At 42.8% G+C, this 19,339-nt stretch overlaps 1 protein-coding gene and 1 long non-coding RNA gene across 2 annotated transcripts in view; one reads left to right on the forward strand and one right to left on the reverse strand.

The window, feature by feature from the left end:
- Positions 1 to 19,339, reverse strand: part of GRM8 (glutamate metabotropic receptor 8) — an 832,708-nt gene that overhangs the window by 689,053 nt on the left and 124,316 nt on the right. The gene's annotated exons all lie outside the window — the stretch shown is intronic.
- LOC146340062 (uncharacterized) overlaps positions 4,187 to 19,339 on the forward strand; it is a 49,169-nt gene continuing 34,016 nt past the window's right edge. The window contains exon 1 of the long non-coding RNA XR_014784458.1: positions 4,187 to 4,276. This is a non-coding gene — a long non-coding RNA (uncharacterized LOC146340062). The remainder of the gene's footprint in view (positions 4,277 to 19,339) is intronic.

The raw sequence follows: 19,339 nt of genomic DNA on the forward strand, positions 1-19,339 counted from the left end.
TCTTCAAATAAAAATTAAAAAGCACCAACTACATTAAACACTTGCACATTAAACCACCCACCATCTGTAAGCAACTTCTGTCTAAATATTTAAAATCCAAATAAAGTCCATCTTCTGCAATACAAGATCAAGGAACTGAAGATCAAATAAATGATATTCATAGGAAGAGCAGAGAAAACAGGGTGGAAAGCTGAGTTTGCAAAGGGCTTTCGGACTCTTCCTTTATAGTTTAAGAGCTCTCCCAGTCAACAGTTCAAAAGGAGAGCAAGGAGGCTCAGCCATCCTAAGGGATTTCTTAAACCATTAAAATTCCTTTTCTACTTATTGTGGGGGACTGAGATTTCGTTATGCCACTTGCCTGTCCAACTCAGTGCTTTTCTGAGCCAAAGTGTATTTCAAGATTTTGAAACATGCCTAGCTTTCTAACCTGAAGGAAACAGGCCTGCAGTTTTAACCTGCCCATTTTGGCATTCCATTTGTAAGCTTGTTTGTAATGCAACAACTTTGTTGAAAGCTGAGATCTTGGAATGAAATCTGGTACACACATTCAGGGAACTATTCCACATTTCCAGTTTCAATAATAGCATACACCCTGCATCTATTTCATAATTTTGTATTTGTTGTCTATGAATTGGTTTAAATTTGTCCCTGTCGCCTCCCCCCCACACACCTTTTTGCACTAGACACCCAAGGCAGCTAAGAATAATGAAATACAAAGACAGCAAATATCAGAAAGCTAAGAAAGCCACAATTAAAAATAACAAAAAAAATTAGCATGAGCAGATGAAATTGGCAAAGCCAATTAAAAACAGCAGCCAATGAAATACCAGCAACAGAAAAACAGATCACCTCAGTCAGCCAAAGGCCTATCTATACAAGAAGACATTCACACATGTCAACAGAAGATCAGCAGAAAGGGGGTGAAATGGGCCTCCCTAGGAAGAGAGTTCCAAAGTCTAGGTGCAGCCCTGAGAAGGTACTTGTCATGTCCACACTGAATGCATCTCAGATATTGGCAGGACATAGGGCAGGGCATCTCACAGACATCTTAAAATCTGTTGTCAGGATCCACTGAATCTGTGTGTAGTTCCCCCAAGTGGTGAATCATTGAACTGCGAGTGGCGATTTCTCAGCGAAGAACCTTCCAGACCTGGACTGACTCCACCCACTCAGGCTGGTCACTGGAACCCTCTGGACAGGAAGGAGTATAAGAAGACATCCTGTTCCAGTTGAGCCATGGTTGAGCAACAAGTTCTTCCTGAGCAATGGTGTCCTCTTGTATTCTTAGTTATTATTTGGCCCTTCTGGCTTCCTTCTTGATCTTGCCTCTTGGTTTGTCCTTCAGCCATTATTCTTCAGTCTTGACTTCTGGCCTGCACCATGTGCTTTGGTTTCCAGCTCCTGGCTCACTTCTAATGTCTACCAGGCCTGACACCTGAGCAGGTTAATATAGGTGAAGGTGATCCTTTACATAACCTGGTCTTAAACAATTTAGGACTTTGAAGCTCCAATCCTCTACACACTTACTTGGGAGTCAGTCCCATTGATCTCAATGGAGCTGAGAAGACACATAGGACTGCAGTGTTATGTTTATAACCAGCACTTTGAATTTGTGCCCTCAAATGCACCAGCAGCCAGTGAAGCTGTTTTAACAATGGGACCAGCCAAAAACTGGCTCCAGTCAATGGCCTAGCAACAGAATTGTGGAACAGATGAAATTTGCAAACACTTTTCATAGGCTCACTATGACCACATCTGTTAATAGGTGTGGCAGTTGAGCCTAACACCTGGTCTAATCCTACACCCATTTTCAAAAGGAAGAGGAAACATACACATACATTGCAATACAGTGTGTGCCTTTAAGATGGAGACTATAGAATGAAAGGTAGTGTGCAAATTTGAGACTACATTTCATGCTGAAACCTGAGCTCAACTGCCACATCTATTTTCCAGGGGCCAGGAATGAGTGAGGCCTCTCAAACTCTGTGCTCCACTAATTAATTTTGTTATGTTCAATCTTGTTAATCAAAAGTATGATAAGTTGTACCACTTTTTAAATCTTTCTGTAGTGTAGTGGTGAGAGTGACGGACTGGGAGCCGGGAGATCCGGGTTCTAGTCCCCACTTGGCCATGGAAGCTCACTGGGTGACTTTGGGCCAGTCACAGACTCTCAGCCCAACCTACCTCACAGGGTTGTTGTTGTGAGGATACAACGGTGAGGAGGAGGATAATGTAAGCCGCCTTGAGTTCCTTGCGAGAGGGAGAAAGGCGGGGTATAAATGCAATAAATAAATAAATAAATAAATAGCAATTGCTTGTACTGAATGGTTTTCTGCCAACAGAACAGACACGGCTGGTAGATCTAATCTTCACTCCCCCCTGCAGTGCCCCCACACACCTTTATCTGCTATATGAGGTTGCGTGATCTGGCAGAGCAGATGTGTGGGAGTGCAGGGGGATGAGGAAAAGGGAAACTCCCACCGAATGAACGGAAGTCCACTCGCATAATGTTGTATTTAGCCCAATAACATTATGACTTAGCAATAAAACTATGTTCTGCTTAAAAAAAAAAAAAAGCCCTCTCCCTTTCATAGAATCATAGAATAGTAGGGTTGGAAGGGGCCTATAAGACCATTGAGTCCAACCCCCTGCTCAGTGCAGGAATCCAGGTCAGAGCATCCCTGACAAGTGGCTGTCCAGCTTCATCTTGAAGGCCTCCAGTATGGGAGAGCCCACCACCAACCTAGGTAATGGGTTCCATTATCGTATTGCTCTAGCTGTCAGGAAGTTTTTCCTGATGTTCAGCTGGAATCTGGCTTCCTGTAACTTGAGCCCATGATTCCGTGTCCTGTACTCTGGGATGATCGAGAAGACATCCTGGCCTTCCTCTCTGTAGCAACCTTTCAAGTACTTGAAGAGCGCTATCATATCTCCCCTCAGCCTTCTCTTCTCAAGACTAAACATGCCCAGTTCTTTCAGTCCCTCCTCATAGGGCTTTGTTTCCAGTCCCCTGATCATCTTTGTTGCCCTCCTCTGAACCCTCTCCAGTTTGCATCCTTCTTAAAGTGCAGTGCCCAGAACTGGACACAGTCCTCAAGATGAGGCCTAACCAGTGCTAAGTAGAGGGGAACTAGTACTTCATGGGATTTGTAAGCTATGCTTCTATTAAAGCAGCCCAAAATGGCATTCGCCTTTTTTGCAGCCACATCACATCGCTGGCTAATATTCAGCTTGTGATCTACAACAATTCCAAGACATTTTCTCTGTCATTTGTTGAATAGCACTATAAGGTCACAATCCTATGGAGATAGCCGGCCACCTCCGAACTCAGAGGTTACCACCTATCCAATGCAGAGCAGGAGAAGCACGGAGGGGATCATTCCCTCCGCGCTTGTCCTGCCCTGCATTTCTGGCTAGACAGCCGATTTCAGCTGTCTAGCCATGGGAAGGCAGAGCAGGGGAGGAGGCTGCCGGACGACACATAGGATGTGTCGTACTGGCATTTCCACCTTCCCCGCCCCAGAAGGCCCCATTTTGGCTGCTTCACACTCCTCTTACAAGCATGGAGCACAGGGCCATTCCGTGCTGCCTGTGAGGCAGCACAGAATGGGGGGAAGGTCAGTTCCCAGAAACCTTCATATCCTATTGCCATCTAGCTGCTGACTAGCAGCCACAGGATTGCTCCAAGTATTTTGCTGCTGATTTATGAAAGTACTTGTGATCTCTCCCCTGCCTTAACACAAACCCAAGAAAAGTTGTTGCAACAAAATATTTGAGCATAGCTGGAGCCATTTGTATGGAATCCAAGGTGTATCACTCTATTCCCTTCTATTCAAACAGCTCAGTTCATGGTAAGCAAAAATGGGGCCTTGGAAGATTTAGAGTTACTTTGCAAGATTTGTGTGAGGGTTTTTTTTTTAATGTTTTGCAGTTATGGCCATGTGTGGTTGTGAACCTCACTCATTTCACTGTGTAACATCACTACACCATGCAAAAGAAATCTGGTACAAAGCCCAGAAACCCTGCTCTAAAAGCAAAAGTGATCCAGGCAATACTTGCCAACTTTCTTTGCAATATGTGTAAGTATATCATTAAGAAGGCAACTTCCTGTTCCTCCTGGATTGCACTGGAAGTCTCCATTTCACTGTTTGACTCTCTCGGTCAGCCATATTTAAAGCTGCATTGTAGTTAGAATAAAGGTGGCTGATCTGTGAAGACCTTGGTGCATCTTGTTGACTCTTAACTCCAAGGACAGACTTTCTGAGAGCTGAACTATGTGAGTAGTTTATATTATACTCTCACTGTCAGAGATCACTTACATCTATGGGAACTTCTGACCCTGGCTGTAATTGGTATAGCGCAGTCATATGCATGCATAACATTATTGGGTTGTGGTTGTGGTTGTAGAAAAAAAAAGTCTAAGATTAGAGAAAGCGGAAAGGGATTTGAGAAATTTAGGGAACTATGTTGGAAGCAGTCAACTTTTTACATTTTTAAAATGTAAAATGAGATTAGAGAAAAGTTTCCTACCCCTGCTGTAAAGTCTTGTTTTATGTTTATATTTTAGCTTTTAGCTTTTGTTCATTAGCTCATTTCCTGTCCCTAACTTTTCAAAATTCCCAATAGCTGCCAGCTGAGCTACTGTTTTTTCCCCAGAGCACCACAGTACTGATCTGCAGGAAGTGGGCCTCGTAAATTGGATTAGTTGGTTTCAGCTCCAATAAACTGAAATCAGATCAGGCAGATACACTCATACATGTTCTGGCAAATCAGCATGGCGGTGCTCTGGAAAAGTGGTAGAGAGGCAGGCTATGAATTCCAACAATGGCTTTTTGCTGTAGCATTGGGAAGGCCCGAAGGGAATGCAGAACTGTCTTTTCGCCATGGGGTTTGTTTATTTTGTTTTTTTCAGAGCAAGTCACCCCCCGTCTGAGAAGGGGATGACTCTTTTATGCTTCCTAATCTACACTGTTTAGTCTCTCTAACACAAGAATGAGGGATAGGGCCGCACACACCAGCCTCACCCCAAATATCCATGCATGTTCCAGCCCCACCTGCTCAGTTTCCCTCTGTTGAAGGGGAAGGTCTGCACTAGGCTTCTACTGCTTGAACACAAATAAAACTCGTTGTGTGATCGGGAACCCTGATAAAGCCAGGCTCCTAGTCGCATGGACATTTCTGTTCACATTCAAGAAAATCCAAGTAGAAGCCTGCTGCAGTTCAGTACACATAGGCTGAGGACTGAAGGGACAGGGCTGGTGTGCATGGCCCCACTCCTCATATTCGTGTTAGCCCACCCTATTCAGGCACAATGTCGTTCTACGTTCTCTGTTCTCTTCCCAACACTTTCTTTGCCACGTCCCTCCCTCTCTTCTGTATTGTTCTTAAATGCCTGACCTAAATTAATCCTTTCTACTCCTTAATCTTTTTCCTGCCACCTTACCAGCATTGTGAAATTTGCCCTGCCAATCTTCCAAACTGCTCCAGCTATGGAGCATACCGCTAGCTTTAAAATTCAGCATCAGCCATCATATCCCTGCTGTGGCATACCAAAGGAAGCCTTTCTTCAAAGGGGCCTTTCCAGCAAGTGAGCAAGGCGAGGCCCCTGACTGTATTGCTGCAACCAGTGCTGGAGCTAACCCCCTTATCTTCTCAGCTGGGCAACTCACAACAGAGTAAGAATGGGCACAGCCACTGCCACAAACGGTTGTTTTCCTCCTCTTCTGAAGGGATGGGTATCTTGTATTTCTTCTGGTGTATGTCAACCTAGCAATTTTCCCTTATCACACAGGATCTGTCTGTGGGCCCAATTCAACAGTAAGCAGCCATTGCATGGAGCTGGCACAGAGCCACATCATGGGAAAGAGTTTAGTGTAGCCTTTGAAGCTATTTTCTAGCTTTCTATTCCACTTCTGGGAGGAGCAGAGGGGGGAAGATTAACGTCAAGGACTTAAAAATCTAATGTGAAATATCCTCCTACAATAAACTACCTGCTGTTCATAGAATCATAGAATAGTAGGGTTGGAGGGGGTCTATAAGACCATCGAGTCCAACCCCCTGCTCAATGCAGGAATCCAAGTCACAGCATCCCTGACAGATGGCTGTCCAGCCTCATCTTGAATGCCTTCCAGTGTGGGAGAGCCCACCACCTCCCGAGGTAATGGGTTCCATTGTCGTATTGCTCTAACAGTCAGGAAGCTTTTCCCTGATGATCAGCCGGAATCTGGCTTCCTGTCACTTGAGCCCATTATTCCGTGTCCTGCACTCTGGGATGATAGAGAAGAGATCCTGGCTTTTCTCTCTGTCACAACCTTTCAAGGTTCCTCCACCTAGAAAGGATAAGGAGCAGAACAGATCTATCCCTCAGCAGTTCAGCACAGACTACAGACTTCTACCTTCTGTTGAAGATTAACTTTGGACAGATGTAGCATCCCCAGGTTGTTTTGCAAGATTTTGCTAATATCATTCACTCGAAAAAAAATGAACATTATATGCAAAGGTGGTAGCACTATTCAGGCATTATTGAAACGGGTAACTCACTATGGAGCAATGAGAGGGGATGTGCCCAGTAGCTCCATCCACCAAAATTAGGCGAGGGGCTACACAACGCGTGTGACATCTGCGTGCACAGCACAAATGTCTGTAGGAAGCTGTATGCATGAAGACCTCCACATGATACAGAACCCCAACAGCAGTGGGTGGGACTACTCGGTGCAGCCCACTTGTTCTAACTGACATAGTGAGTTACTTGTTCTAGTAAGACTTGAATAGTGCTAATGGGCACTATAGAAATGGAATAAATTAGTGTTGTGCCAAAAATTTCTCCCAGATTTCGACCATCCTCATTCAATTTGATAGAAGAAAATTGCTTTTGAAAAGAAATTCAATAGGGAAGAAATTTCAGAGACATTTTCATGGTTTTGGTTTCTCGGGCTTACCTTACTTAGGAGGTGGCCGAGGAGTGGGCACAAGCGTCCTGTTTTTCATTGTGCAATCATCTTTCTGGCAGTTTGTAGCCACCTCAGCTTCCTACACTTCAATTAAAGCCTAGTGGAAGGCATCATGAGGTAATTCCTCCCCAGGGCTTCTTCAGATCAGGAAGTGCAGGTTGCCTGGGAGGCTAGCTATGATTAGGTAAGCTCAAAAACACCACAAAAATAATTATAAAACACTGTGAGAATGAGGCAAACATTGGAAGCCCCTTTCATGGGGGAAGAAAATTTTCAGGAAATTGGAGGAGAGATTTTGGCAGAACACTAACTCCACCTTATCCCTGCAACTGGACACAACCACTGCCCACTCCCTCACATCCAAATTGTGGGGGATGCAAAATGTGGGCCAGCCTGCCAACACAGTTCATGCTGTTGCAACACAAAAAACCCAGACACACTTACCAAAAAAAGAAGAAGCTGTGCTACAAGCACTGCCAGTGGGGAGGCCTACCAGGGAGAAATTGTTGAGACTTTCTCCTTCCCCTGGAGAAATTTGGTGAAATTGTCTGACCAAATTTCTCTGCCCACAAATAAGGTGGAGAATTTCAAGAGGCTATTTGTACACAGCTCTATAATAAATAAGATAAATAATGCCTTGCTTGTATTTTTCAGCATTCTAAATGGGAGTGCAATTGACAGAAGGTGTAATAGGGATGGACATTTCTACTTGCCACACATATGATGCCACTATAGGTATTCCTGCAGTGAGCAGGGGGTTGGACTTGATGGTCTTATAGGCCCCTTCCAACCCTACCATTCTATGATTCTGTGGTACAGTTGCACTTGCCACTGTATGCCCCATCACAACTGCATAACATGTGTCTCTAGGATGACTGCTCCAGACACAAACGTGGCAATCAGAGCAATGTCTCATTTAATGGCGCCCTATTTGATTATGGTAGATTTCCCTTCTCTTCCCTCAGATACAATCCAGTCCCATATAAAAACAGAATAATTTGTATCGGACTTTCCCCCCATCTTATATGCATTTCTCCAAATCTTTACAATTTTACACAAGTGCCAATTCAAAGCTTTTCACAGTTTTTTTTAAAAATACCTTATCCTTTAAAGGAACTTAATTTGCCTGCAACACTCCAAAACAACCATTAACACTAAATTGCTAAGGGAAGATTGAAATACTGGCTTTATATGCACAGATGTCACAACAGTCAGAAGCTAACAAAAAGGCTGGCTGGTTTTAAACATACTTCTTAGCATTCAGGCTAACAGATGAACACAGTGTGCAGCGTGGGAGCATAAAAACAGGGCTGCGTGGTACTAATCTCATTCCATTCACTGAACTGCCTACCCAGGATTATCTCCAAGAGATGAATAAGTCACCGTTATACTGTGGACATTTAAACTATATTTCCTTGTATATAATTAAGCCTACATAGTGAGGTCATTATAAGATCTGCCTTCCCCTGGAGAAATGCATTTTGTGCAAGTTCCCGAGACATGTTATCCAGCAGGACGATCTGTGTATGCTTTTTATTTGGAAGATTCTCGGGAAACTATTATTAATTACTCACTTAGATCTTACCATCACCTGGTTTCAGCTGTCTAATAGAATGCATTCCACATAACTCTACACTGCAGTAGCTCTTATGCCCCCTTTCCACCATTCCCAATGAGGAGGGAAGGGGAAATCTTCCCAGCTGGGTGTGTTTCAAGAACCTACTGTACACCTATTATTGTCCTACTACAGTTGGGTCAGGCTCAGCTCTGGGTCAATCCATTTAGCAAAGTCAAAGGCAGGCAGTGGTCAGAGATACAGGGTTACCGTTCAAGCAGAGAGTGATCCAGGAGAAGGGTCTGAGGTAAAGCCAGACACCTTCAAGCAGCCTAAAATGAGCACAGTCCAAGAAGCAGGGGCCAGCAGCAAGGAGATCAGCCCAAGCAAGGGCATGAAAATTAGTCTGCAAGGTACTGGGAGCTGATACTCAGATACTATTCCAGCAATGGATAGACTGGACCTGAAGGCTTATGTTAGCTAGCCTGAGCTCCCACAGCCCTACCCAGGGGTCAGCTGCAGTTCATCACAGGCCCTTCTGGCAAAAGCTGAGGAGGCCTTTACTCTTGAGTCTTTTTCTGCAAATGGGCACTCCTTTGCCTGTCCATGGTCTTGGTCTGTACATTCAGGTGTGTTTTCAGAAGCTGCATGGTGGCTCAGCACAACTCTCTGACTCAGGAGCAGAGCTTTCCACCTCTTGAGGAGGAAGATCTGAAGCTATCTCTTCACAAGAGCCCAAGGCAAGCATGCCTTCTTTCCCAGCCAAATTGCTGGGAATGCAGTTGCGAAGATACTACTGCTTGTGACATAGCCACTCCCAGTTGTGGTGGAGGAAGGGTGTGGCCCCACGATGGTTCTGGACATCATTGTACCCCCCCCCCCACAACCCTCTGTAATTGCTCACCAATGCACTATATTAAAACACCAGCCTACACCAGAAGATCTAAAAGTCCTATGCAAATAAAAAGGCCTTCATGAGACACTGAAAAGACATTGGAGTTGGTATCAGGAAAACATCCCTTGGCCACCCCTGGTGGCTCTGTCTTATACTGTATATCTTACAGTTAGAGGTGTATGGATTCCCCACCGTCTATTCCAGTGGGGAATCTGTGGGGGGGAAGCAATCCGTTCCTCCCCCCCGGAATCCTCCAGAGCTGTTCCGCTCCGCTTGGATTCCGGGGGTGGGGGAACTGGCTTGGGGGGTGCTCACCTTCCCTCCTGCCAGCCAGAGCCATTCACCTCCTCCCTGTCCCTGCCAATCGCCATGTCTTTAAAAAATAAATTTTAAAAAATGGCGATCAGGAGGATGTGCCCATAGACTTATACGCAAATAGAGTCATGAATCTTGTGTATAAGTCTATGTGTCCATAGGCTTATATGCAAGATTCACAGCTCTATTTTGCATATAAGTCTATGGGCACATCCTGCTGATCGCATGTACCCATAGACTTATACACAAAATAGACATCCCTGTTTTTACGTGATAGGCTACGCAGATATTTGCATAGCCTTTCTCGTTAAGTAAAAGCACGGATGCAAATGGTGTCCAGGATGCCATTTGTGGCCGCAGTCAATCTGGCCCACCAGCAATACAGCAATGGCAGCCGTATCGCTGGCACTTCAGAGCTGGCCGGCGAGGATTCCGGGGGGGAGGGACGGATCACCTCCCCCCCCCCCCGTGGACCCGTGCAGAGTCCAGGTAAGGGGGTTTCGTACACCCCTAGGAGCAAACAATTCAGTTAATGCATATTAATAAACATTAAAGGGTTGGCCAACACAAAATAGTAATAATGATGATGATGTTGATAATGATAATAATAAAAAATGGGGGAAAGTTTAAGAAAAAGATAAAAAACAAAATACAAAAGGAAATCATTTGTATATTTTAAGTAATATCATATCTAAAAATATATATGTGTACACACACATACACACACAAATAGGCATTTTATTACAATATAACACAAAAAAGGGGAGGAAAAAACAGAAATATGCAAACATTTACTCTGGCAAACTGCCTAGACATCTTATCAGGTATAGCCCCTGACAGTACTTCAAAAGAACAGTAAAGATGGCTAAGTTCCAACTCCAGAGGCTGAGAGGGTTGGTTCCCTTGTTTTAATTTTAATACCAATTAAAAATGATTCTGCAGCATCAGGATCCAAAAATCTTTTCATCTGGCCTTCAAAAAGAATGCAAAATGTAGCCGGATATTTAGTATGATATTGCAAGTTAATTTGCTTTGTCAAACTTCTCGCCTTGGTGAATTGCCTTCTTCTGTCAGCGATTTCTTTAGTATAATCAGGAAAGAGCATAATATTGTCATTTGCTGGTCCTCACTGAAGCTCACCTTGTTCTCTTGCCAGACGCATGAGATAATTTTTTGTAGATACTTGTGAAAATTGAACAGTAACAGTCCCAAAAGTCCCTTTAGTACCATATATTGAACCAGGAGCATGATATGCACGCTCAATATCAAGTAACAAATCAGATGATAAAGCAAATAGCTCATGCAAAACTTTATCCATAAATTCAGCCAAACCTATATCAGTAGCCATGTCTTTAATACCAAGGATACGTAGATTCACTCTACGTGTGAAGGTCTCCAATCGAGAAATTCGAGCAGACAGAATATTATGGGACACTTCCATGGCCATTTCATGAGCAGTAACCCAATCTTTGAGAGCATTAATCTTCAATTCCGTCTTTTGAAAAGAGATATTATTAAATCCACAGCCCCCTGAAGGGCAATAATTGAGTCCTGAACTGTTTCAAGTTTCTTTGACTGCTCTGGTAGCTGAGAAGACATTTTTTTATCAAAGCAAGCAACTCCTCTTCATCTCCGGCATTTCTAGAAACATTTGCCGGGGGAGCAATTGGGGGGGTAGGTGACTTTTTTTCCCTTTGGTACTGCCATCCTCCACTTTCAAAAGATCTTTGCTGTTTTAAATCTGTATTTTAAACTCCTGCACTGCTGCTAGGTTTTATTGTGGTTGTATTGTTATATTGTGGTTTTAATGTTCTGTATATTTTAAATTGTTTTATTGTGTGTTGCTTGGATTTCATTTTTGTGAACCGCCCAGAGAGCTTCGGCTATTGGGCGGTATAGAAATAAATAAATAAATAAATAAAAATAAATAAGCAAGTATAATTGCAGAAACAAAAACAAACAAACACGCAGATTTGATTACAAGTCCTCAGATAGGACTGCTGGTATTAAACTACCAGCAGATAGGTGCTTGCTGGTAGTTTAAATTCAGAAATACTATTTGGAGCCGTTTGTCCTTATGTTTCCTAATTGCTTAGGAGATTCAAACAGCGTTCAGTAAATGACACTCGGGCGTTAAATCTTAGATTTCACTTAAATCTTAGATTTCTGCGGAGAAACAGACCTCTGTTTCTCCGCAGAAGCAGCTGTTCTTCCAAGATTTCATCCGGATGATACTGTAAGCTTCCCCTTTTAATTTCAGGGGAAGATAAAAAGGTTACTTAACCTTTTCAGAGCTGTTTGAGATAAGCAACCTGCAGAACTCCACAAGTCACTGCAGGACGCCATGGCTCCAACTGGATATCTCCAGATCCTTTCACTCTTAATGTCTCTAGGCACTCACATTATCAAAAATTAATTATGTAAAACTGTAGTTACCAGAATGAATGAGTCCATCAATATCAAGAATCTATCTTCTATTTACAAAAGCCTGTGAAATAATGGCTACACTCAGGAAAGCTGCCATCTTTAGTCCCCATCAGATGTTCCAGCCACTCCTCCATGTGTTCAGTGAAGGGGGCAGTTCGCACGTAATGATAAGCCAACCTGAAAACAAGCCATGGTGGGTGGGTTATTCACTCACTAACCCATGTTGCTGCCAATGGATGATCAGGTGCTCTATGGCTTGCCTTGCTTGTTTCCCCCTTAGTCCTCCTGCCCACTCCCAGCACATACCCCATGGGCCTTTGTAGCACTACCTCTGCAGCCTATTCCACTACTGAGTGAAAATGAGCTCATTAGCAGAGTAGAGTTTATTTTGTAGAATTTTTTCACTTTCAGGGAGATTTACACATATTCTGCATTATTTCTTTCCCCCATCTTTGGGGAGATTTGCACAAATTTAACATTTTTTTAACTTTCAGGGAGATTTCACAAATTCAAGATTTTACTTGGATCAACTGGTGGGTGCCAATGATGAGTTTCTATCATTTTCTATCTTGCATGCAAAATATGACTTGCCAGCTACAGCTGAATGGCGATAGTTGCATTGCATATTCCAGCTGAGCTATTTAAAATGCTAAAAGATGATGCTGTTGAAGTGCTGCACTCAATATGCCAACAAATTTGGAACACTCAACAGTGGCCACAAGACTGGAAAAGGTCAGTTTACATTCCAATTCCAAAGAAGGGCAATGCCAAAGAGTGTGCAAACTACCGTACAATTGCATTCATTTCACATGCCTGCAAGGTGATGCTCAAAATCCTACAAGCTAGGCTTCAGCAGTATGTGAACCGAGAACTACCGGAAGTACAAGCTGGGTTCCGAAGAGGCAGAGGAACTAGAGATCAAATTGCCAACGTTCGCTGGATCATGGAGAAAGCAAGAGAATTCCAGAAAAACGTCTATTTCTGCTTCATTGACTATGCTAAAGCCTTTGATTGTGTTGATCACAACAAACTCTGGCAAATTCTTAAAGAGATGGGAGTACCAGACCACCTTACCTGTCTCCTGAGAAACCTGTACGAGGGTCAAGAAGCAACAATAAGAACCAGACATGGAACAACCGATTGGTTCAAAATTGGGAAAGGAGTACGACAAGGCTGCATATTGTCGCCCTGCTTATTTAACTTATATGCAGAGTACATCATGAGAAATGCCGGGTTGGATGAATCACAGGTCGGAATTAAGATTGCTGGGAGAATGATCAACAACCTCAGATACGCAGACGATACCACCCTAATGGCAGAAAGCAAAGAGGATCTAAAGAGCCTCTTGTTGAGGGTGAAAGTGGAGAGTGCAAAAAAGCTGGTTTGAAACTCAACATTAAAAAAACGAAGATCATGGCATCTGGCCCCCTCACTTCCTAGCATATAGAAGGGAAAGAAATGGAAGCAGTGACAGATTTTATTTTCTTGGGCTCCATGATCACCGCAGACAGTGACTGTAGCCATGACATTAAAAGATGCTTGCTCCTGGGGAGGAAAGCTATGGCAAACCTAGACAGCGTAGTAAGAAGCAGAGACATCACCTTGCCAACAAAGGTCCGTCTAATCAAAGCTATGGTTTTCCCAGTAGCAACATATGGCTGTGAGAGCTGGACTATAAGGAAGGCTGAGCGCCAAAGAATGGATGCTTTCGAACTGTGGTGCTGGAGAAGACCCTTACGAGTCCCCTGGACTGCAAGGATGTCAAATCAGTCAATCCTAAAGGAAATCAACCCTGACTGCTCATTGGAAGGACAGATACTGAAACTGAAGCTCAAATATTTTGGCCACCTAATGCGAAGAGAAAACTCCCTGGAAAAGACCCTGATGCTGGGAAAGATTGAAGACAAAAGGAGAAGGGGATGGCAGAGGATGAGATGGCTAGATAACATCACCGATGCAATGAATATGAACTTGAGCACACTCCGGGAGAGAGCGGAGGACAGGAAGGCCTGGCGCGCTAGGCATGGGGTCACAAAGAGTCAGACATGACTTAACGACTGAACAAGAACAGGCTTTGCCCAGCCTCTTTTACAGCATCAGAGTCTCAGTCATTATTGGAAACACTGATTGAGGCTGGTCAGGCAAAGCAACCCTGATATATATCTATAAATACTTTTTATTGGTGAATAAATATGATACACAAGGTTTTAAGCAGGCATGGAATAGGAAACTGGATTGTCCCATTCTATCTAATCAGTGGAACCCTGCCTCATCTTCTGCAGACCTTCCTCATCAACATGGGACATCACAAGTGGAGAGGGCAGGATTGGAATGCTCATCCCCGCTCCTCTCCATGATTACAACTTTTGAATTCCTGAACAGGGCTCATGTATATCATAGTATCTAAACAGGAGATAGTTAATCTATCTGCATTGATAGAAATTAAAGAGATGAGTGGATTGAATTGTTCCAGCTTTGAAATGTCCTTAAATATATACTCCATGAAAATAACCAAAAGGTCATCTATAGCTTTATAGTAAACTACAATGTCATCCTTCAGCTAGATTTCCCCATTTTGAACGACCTCTCCATCCCCCTTAAATAATTTGCAACCTTTGGGGTGAAAATATTGCTGATTGCTACTCCACGGACCTATTAATAAAACAGATCTCCAAAATAACCCCATCTTCAATATATTATGGCACTTTTCTCAAGTTTTGACATTTAGCCATTATCTGCTCCACACCACTCCTTGTACACTTGGTATGTGGCAGATGTATATGGTCCTAGCAATTATCCTTCCATTACCACCAGATCTCAACCTTTTCTATCAATTGGTTGTATCCAATGTTAGTCTATTTTAAGTGCAACTCATTTCAATGAGTCTACTCTAAATAGCACTAATATTTGATATAACCCAATGACCCCAATCTTACCTACGCAGCCCACATAGTCAACTGAAGATCCTATAGAAGGAGATGAGTTACACCCATAGGAGAAGTTGCATTAAATAGCTGTCATAGAAAACGTTTTCCCCCTCTGAGCTGTCTGTTGAATTCCTGGTCTATTTGAAGACATCACATAAAGGAGCAAACACCCTTTGTTTTGTTCAGCTGGCTTAGCAGGTCCCCACTCATGTATTAATGTCTGACCAGCCTAGAACAATCTGGATCAGTGCCCATTCTTCAGTCAAAAAAGCAGCCTTTTGATCTTTACCAGAGTAGCACAGAGACTGGCAAAAATACACTGTGCCATCCTTTTTCTTTTCTTTTTTTTCACTTCTAAACACATTCTCACACATTCTCAGGAAATGAAAGCCACTCCAGAGTCTTCTCAAACTGCATCAAACACTTAATTGCATCCATTTCCACATCTCATTTCTCTACTTGTTCATATCTATGATAGGAATGAACCAAAGAATAAATAAAATGTGTCAAACCCTTTCGTGTAATAACCAGCCTTGACTGCACATACGGCATTTATTCATTTTATGTAGGTTATTTCAGAATGAGAAGGCATCTAGCAAAATGAAGTCAAATACATTCTTTTGAAAAAGTCAGAATACAGCAATTATACCCTATTTTTCTCCCTACTGACTATTAGACTTGTCTCTGAAGAATTGTAAAACTGCAGTATTCACCCTGGCACAAACTGTGGGGAATCTAAACTTATTATTCTCCTGATGTTAGGTAGCTAACTGGAATAAAATATAAATAGCTTAAGACTGTAATTCTGAAGGGAAAAAAAACACACTCTCTCTCCCTCTCTCCAGATCAAGGCCTTTTAAATCAAGGGATCATTCCAAAATAAATAGTTTCATCCTTGCAGCCTACATTTCTCACCAATGACGGGAGCCACAATGCAACACGGATAACTGAAACTGATTTTTGTAGAAAATTCAGTGCACATTCTGTGGATAACAGTGAGGAACAAGGAGTCTAAGATTCTGTATCCCCTCAGATCCATGTACATTAAGCACCATGTGCTAATTTCCCTTGTATGTATTAATTTTTATGCACTCTGCAAATCTGGGCATTTTGAAAGATTGGAATATTTGTACAAGGGTTTAGATACTTAGGGAAAGGGTGGATGAAATCCATAGGACATTGGTAGGCATTAAGATGGGCAGACACAAACACTAGTTGATAGAAGATTAGGTCTCTGTGGTAAGTAACACATGCCTTTTACATCCAGATTAGATTATTGCAGCATGCTCTTCATGTGTCATTTGCCTCCTCGTCAAGATCAAGTAGGGAAGCCCTTCACTGTGTCCCATCCGTGCAGGAAGCGTGTTTGGTTGGGGCAAGAACCAGAGCTTTCTCAGTGGTAGCACCAGTATTGTTGACTAGTTTGCCCCATGAAGTTCAGATGCCCTCCTCTCTTATTGCCTTCCACCATCTTGTGAAGATGTTCTTATGCTGACAAGCTTTGTATTTGCCAGGTTGAAGCAATGTTATTGAAGACTGTATTTTATCTGCCATGCCTGTTTCTGTAATATGCTTTTGTTGTAGCTGCTGTAGCTGCAGTATTTTAATTATCGTGACTTTAATCTCTGTAAGCAGCCTTGAGTAATAATATTAGAAAGATATTTTTATAATAAATATTAAATGGAGAACTATGCTGAGGTTTGAAATGTAGTCAAGTGTATGCAAAACTATCTGACTCTTTGAAGGTTAATGCTGCAGGAAACAATCCACCACCTAGTGGTGTCTGGCAAACAAATTTCTTGAGTTCTGCTAAGAAATGCTATCTGCATCATAGTATTCAGAGTTTTCTGGCATAGCTCTACACTGTAAAAAGAACAGACACTGTTCCTTTTCTCTCACCAGGCTGAGGACTAAACTACATGATATGTTAACTACATAGCATGCAGCTTAGCCTCGCTTTCTTTTTTACATACAATTAAATATGGGGGCCCTGATCTGGCTTGGGACCATCACATGTAGGAGAGTTTTAAGCCTTCCCCTACCAGCTGCTTGTTTTCCTAAATTTACCCCTGCATGAGGCTAAAAAAAAATTAAAATCCTCCATTGGCACCAAGGAAGTGCCACAATGTACATGCGAATTCACATACCTGAGGTTCTAGACTTTGCAGCCATAAAACCTAGAGCCTTATTTATAATTTATTATTGTTATTATTTATTGCATTTATATCCCGCCTTTTTTCCTCTTGCAAAGAACCCAAGGCGGCTTACATTCTCCTCCTCCTCTCCATTTTATCCTTACAACAGCAGCCCTGTGAGGTGGGTTGGGCTGAGAGTTTGTGACTGGCCCAAAGTCACCCAGTGAGCTTCATGGCTGAATGGGGGCTAGAACCCAGATCTCCAGGCTCCCAGTCCAACACTGTCACCACTACACTACACTGGCTCTTAGAGCCTTAGCCCCTTCACGCATTACTCCCAAGTCACGTGAAAGTAGGCTCCATGTGTTGAAGGTGTGCTCATAGGCCCAATCCCAGCACTGTCCATGCTGACTAGCTCCAGCTCAGGCATTCAGGCATTGAGCATGAATGTCTGTAGCAGGGAAGCCTATAATCATCATCTTATGGAAACCTGGCAATCAGGATTCTAGAATGCATGGAAACCTACACACACAGAAATCTACATGTGTAGACTTCCCTACAGCAGACATCCATGCTTTATTTATTTATTTCTGTACCATCCAGTAGCCAAATGCTAATGGATGGAGCTAATTAGCATGCACAACATTGCGGGCAGGACCAGTGGCATAACCCCACATTCCTTCAATGTGTGGAGCCCACCTTCATATGAGGGCTGTTAATGTATGTATGGAGAGGGCTCTTAATATATGTGTGTGTGGGGGGGTGTTAAATCATGAAAGTTGGAGATTCTGAGGATTACTCGGGACCTACCAGATTCTGAATTAAAGCTCATATATTATGTTTATGCCGTTTGTGCCTCCTCCTTCCTCATTATATAGTTTTTGCCTCCCTCTTCTCCTCCAAATGGTCTTAGGTCCCAAAGCTGGCAAGAAAGCAAGTTAAGGTATCTGGCTTTGTTCATTGCCAATCATTACCCTGGATTTTTAATGCAGCTACCTTGGGACATGTAATGAAGTTGAATCAATAGAGCTCTTGCTTTCCTAACGCAACATCTCAAATGTGCTGTCTTACAACAGGAACATAGGCCTTAATCGATCATGTGTCCTTAAGAGGAATATTTATATCGAATGCCGGTGTTAATACACATCCTCAACAAAGCAGGAGCAAACACATTCTCCAAAGTAACAACGCAACACATTTATTTGATTGATTTATGCAAACACTTATATCCCACTTTTTCCCTCCAAAAATGAGTTGTTCAAAGTGGCTAAGTATAAAAAGAGGTACATACATCGAGAGCAAAACACGCGCGCACACACAGAGAGAGCCAAAACTATCAATAAATAGGTTAAATTAAACAGCAACAGAATCAAAACCTTATTCTCAGTCGCCGGTAGAATACAAATGGAGAGGGAGATAATTAATCTCTTGGGGCAGAGGGTTCCACGTGAAGGGCACTGCCACAGAGAAGCCCCCTTGCAATCGCCACCTCAGAAGGTAACGGCACATGAAAGTGGGCCACACCAGCTGATCTGAAAGACCAGGTGGGTTCCCATGTGACAAGATGGTCCTTCCAGTAGCTTAGATCCAGGCTGCTAAAACTTTAAAGTTAATAACCTAGCATCAGCCCTACCATTAGGTAGGGTGAGGTGGTTGCCTCAGGTGGCAGATTGTGCAAGGTGGCAGTCAGGGGTTAGAGGAGCCAGGTGCCCCCTAAGCTATTTAGATATGGAATCTATTTAGATATGGAGCAGTATATAATGCTATAAATAAATAAAGCAAGCAAGCAAGCCTGCTGCCTTCAGGTCTGGTGGAGGACAACGTCCAATTGCTTTTTGTGTGCATTTCTCCTAATACATGCATTTTGTATGCAATTTTGCCTAATATAATGAATCTTAATGTTATTTTCACTAATATATGCACTAATATATATTGGTCTGTGCACTTTCCCCGATTATATCTGCATTTTTTAATTTGATAACTGTATTGCAAAATTCCGAGAAGTGTTCATTTCAAAGGATAACTGAGTTGTGGTTTGCATATTGATTCAAAATTGCAAAATTAGGTAAGTTTGCATTAAAATACTAAGCAAATGAATGTCTCCCCCATCCCTAGGTGTGAATGTGGTTTGATAT

Source organism: Heloderma suspectum, chromosome 7 (genome assembly GCF_057233095.1).
Source record: "Heloderma suspectum isolate Gila_16-S chromosome 7, 16-S_ref, whole genome shotgun sequence".
Taxonomy (NCBI): domain Eukaryota; kingdom Metazoa; phylum Chordata; class Lepidosauria; order Squamata; family Helodermatidae; genus Heloderma; species Heloderma suspectum.